Genomic DNA, 4,611 nt, shown 5'->3' on the forward strand with positions numbered 1-4,611 from the left:
GTACCAGTTTAACGTTGAATATTATTTATGATTTTAACTTTATACACAAGTGCCAAAATACTATAATAACATTTCTTCATTATACTTAACGTGACCTACTTTAGCTTCAATGACAAATTGACTTCTCGCAGGCACTTCAGTTACTTCGTACAGGTACTCTTTCTTTCGAACACTCCTGTTGGGATTCTCTGTTGCTTATATTAGACATAAGTGTAGAGTCATTTGAGAGGTTTGAATTACTACTTCCCTGTTTTAAAGTCTTATTTGTTAACTTATTCTGACTTACTTTACTACCACTTACTTTATTATTTGTTTTCTTACTACTACTACTACTATCAATATCACTTCTGCTGGGCTTGGAGTTTTTCTGTTTACTCTTACTCACTGGATTTTTTTTTTTAAAAACTTAGTATTCTTACTTCTCCGACTTTGTCGGGTATTGCTACACTCTGGGAGATCACTGCTTTCGTCTTTTGACTGCTGATCCTTAGCCTTGCTAATGCTAGCATTAGGCGTCTGACTTTTAGCTTTAGTCAGCAGAAAGGTATCGCTTGTCTTAACAGTTGCACATAAATCTGAAGGTTCAAGTCCTTCAAAGCTTAAGATCTCCATTTCTACGTGCAGCTTACCCAAAGTAAGCTATATTTAAGTATTATAAGCTCTTAAGAAATCTTGCTCTATGATGTCATCTGTTTCTAAGTCTATCTCCTTACAAATATAAAATGAGAGTTCTATCTCTAACTCTCCTACTTTCATGTGTACACTATATTTACCTAGCGTTTTAACAGGATGTCCTGTTCTAGAAGATAAAATACTTTAAGAAACCTCTTTCCAGGCATTATTTAACAATGTCGGATTTTTATCTACTAGTTTTGCACTTAGTAGTGAACATCAAGTGCCTGTGTCAACCAATAACCGACATATTATACCTTCTATTTCTACTGAACTACTGGTGACACTTCATTATACCAGTAGTTCAGTAGTCGCTATAGAACCAATAAACGTAATCCCTGCTTGGATTACAGAGCGAAAGTAGAGTTATTTCCGGCAGTTTGAAATAACAGATTGAGTGTCCACAGTGAGTGATGTAACGATCATTCCAAATAGGATAGGCATGGGATGAATTAGGTCTTTCTTCACATTGTATAAGTGTAGAGGAACCTAAATGTCGTTTTTTTCTCTTTTACTGGTTCTTCTTCACTGTTAGATGTGATCTTTTTTACGATTTCATTGTTGTCAACAGTATTTCTTTTCTTTACAATAGACTAAAATATGAAATATTATATATTTAGTAAATCACAGTAACGTTATTTATTATTATAATGAATATAGCTGAAACAAACATTACTATGTCAAAGAAACACAGAAGTTAGATTTATAAGCAAAGAAATATATGTAATGATATAGTTACGTTTAAAAGCTGGTTCATCCTTTTTTCTTCCGTGTAGTAAAACTACACCAGTCTGATTATTAGTAGTGAAAGGGACAAGATATTTATATTTGAAATGTTACCCAGATTTGACTGGAGATTAGACTGTTTGTTGTAGACAGATATTAAAAATTAGGATATGTTAGAACTTGTAACTGAGTTTATCAACACTTATCAGAAACCTTGTCACCATTCGAGTACACAATTCATTATATTGTATACGTTTCACATGTTTGTCATAGATTAGAATTGAATTGATCTTTCATTTTGAACAATTATATTAAGCCGACTGACACAGTTTGAACTTTTGTCGGGCAAACACTTGCGTGGAAAGTATATAATAATTGGAAGCTAACTGAAATGTCCCGTCAAATATTGAGAATATACAATTTGTACTTTGTATCACTATGTCAGTGAAATAACAATGATTATTGTCTTTTAAAGTTCAGTGACATACAAAAACTCTAATTCAAGTATGGTGAATATTAATTGTATGTAGAAAATATTATTACGTAGAGTTTGAACTGTTTATTTTCAGTATTAAGTTTAATGTATTACAACTGGCTTGTATTTCAATAAAAGTTTTCCATCTCTTCTTTCTGGTCATTGATGACGTGTTCAGAAAATGATATCATCATCCCTCTTTTATAAAAATACTGTCTGTATGAGTGTGGTCACGTGAGGATATTTGTATTTCACGTTTCACACATTTAGGTAGATATTAAAAGTAGATTTGAATTGGATTTTTATTATATAATTCGTTGTATTGTATAATGAAATCTCATACATTTCACATGTTCATGTAAATATGATAGATTAGAATTGAATAGATCTTTCATTTTGAAAAAATATTCTAAGCCGACTGATACAGTCTGACCATTTGTTAGGCACATTTACTGACTTTTAAATTTCAGTGATATACAAAACCTTTAGTTAAGATTACAACAGCGGGAGAAGCAAAACTCTACATTAGGGCTAAAAGTGAAGTGCGTGAAACCACAGATTTTCAGTATTTAGTACGCAGGTTAGTAGAGGAATATAGAAAGCGAAAAACACCAAATATGATTTTGACAGAAATGTGTAATTTAACTCAGCAATGAGGCGAATCTGTCTGAGTATTTTGACATAAGTTGCAGCAGTTGGGAAATAGATTGCGCAGAGCTTACACACACACCCAAACAAATTAATGATACAATACATTTTAAAATCTGATTATGAGCGAGGTTTGTAAAATGATGCAGCTCGAAGTCATGTAAATGAGGCAAATGTACCTTAAGCAACTTTGCTTGAAGTAGCTACTCGAGAAGAGCTACGAGAAAAACAGATATACAGACCTAAACACTGCTGTAAATGTAATAAGTAGTAACAGATCTAGTAAAACATATTGGCAAAGTAAGCCCGACGACTTCCAGTGTTTTAACTGTGGCAAGGTTGGTCATATGGCAAAACTGTTTTCAGAAACAGAAAAAAAACAAAAAACGAACAGGTAGCATGTTTTAATTGTGGTATAAAGGGCCACATAGCCCGAGATTGCCAACGCTCACAGAAGGAAGAAAACCGAAAAGCCCCAAAGGCTGGAACTTACAGAAGAATGTTCCCTAAGAGTAATGATAGCCCTAAATTCGCTATAGAACCAATAAACGTAATCCCTGCTTGGATTACAGAGCGAAAGTAGAGTTATTTCCGGCAGTGTGAAATAACAGGTTGAGTGTCCACAGTGTTAATGAAGTGTTCTATCAACTTACAATAATAATTTGAATCTTCATATTTGACAATTCAAGGACTTTGTAAAAGGATAACTATCTCCAACCAAGGAAGGTATCACTTTTTCTCCAACAGAATGAGAGGAACTTAAACAGTGGATCTCAAACGTTAGTGAAGCTGTACATAGCAAAACTGAACATGATTTTCTTCTAGAAGGACGGAATCGTGTAATTCATGTTCCATGTGTTAATAATGTCTCCTCTATTTTGCTTATGTTTTATTTTACTCGATTATCATGGTATTTATATGATAAGATTCTCTTTGTTTGATATTTACTTAAACAATATGGTTCATAATAAAAAGTAATTGAACAAACAGATTAAACCAAACTTATTAATATATTCACTAAACAAGTGTACACTATTTTACAAGTACTGAAGAAAGAACAGAGTGAAACCGACGATCTTAGTCAAATGCTTAATGTGAGCTGCACATTCCCCAAGTGATTTACACTTATAATGGCGCGAATAGTAGTTAGACACGGTTCAAAGGTCAATAAAAAGAGCAATAAAACAAAAAAATTTAATTACAAATCGATGTATAACGTTACAAGTTTAAAGCTACCTAGGATAAACGAATGAAGTTTCATGTTACATTTGAAGTCATTCTAGAAAGAAAAAGAGGGTAATTTAGATTTTTTTTTGTGGTTACGAGGTCAGAGAAAATAAAAGATAAAATATAAAGTGTTACTGAAGAAAAACATTTGAAATGTATTTAGTATTGAGATTTTTGAGATGAAGAAATTTATTTTTAATTTTAACATGAAAATCAATTTGCACACAGACTATTCAAAACAAATACTCGATATATTCAAGGACAAATCTTTTTTAGTTTGTTAAAAATACTTCACTAAAAATATTATTTTTTGTGCGTGAAAGGCTTATCATGTTTACTAAAAGACTGCCAAATTTCATGAAGATATACACACTATATTGAAATTTAGTAGTATCAAATCTAAAAAGACACTATCAGTCGGCTTAGAATAATTTTCAAAATGAAAGATCTATTCAATTCTAATCTATCATATTTACATGAACATGTGATATGAGATTTCATTATACAATACAACGAATTATATAATAAAAATCCAATTCAAATCTACTTTTAATATCTACCTAAATGTGTGAAACGTGAAATACAAATATCCTCACGTGACCACACTCATACAGACAGTGTTTTTATAAAAGAGGGATGATGACATCATTATCTTAACACGTCATCAATGACCAATATTCATATTCAGCAGTTCGAGGAAGATATCAATTTTTCTTAAGCAGAATGGAAGGAATTTACACAGTGTAGTTGTATAGAACATAAATGAACAAGATTTTATCTAGTAGAACGGAGATTGTGTAAATCGTATTATGTGTGTGTTAATAATATCCCTCTATAGTATTTATGTACTTATTTGATTATTG

This window comes from Limulus polyphemus, unplaced genomic scaffold, assembly GCF_000517525.1.
Source record: "Limulus polyphemus unplaced genomic scaffold, Limulus_polyphemus-2.1.2 Scaffold228, whole genome shotgun sequence".
Classification (NCBI taxonomy): domain Eukaryota; kingdom Metazoa; phylum Arthropoda; class Merostomata; order Xiphosura; family Limulidae; genus Limulus; species Limulus polyphemus.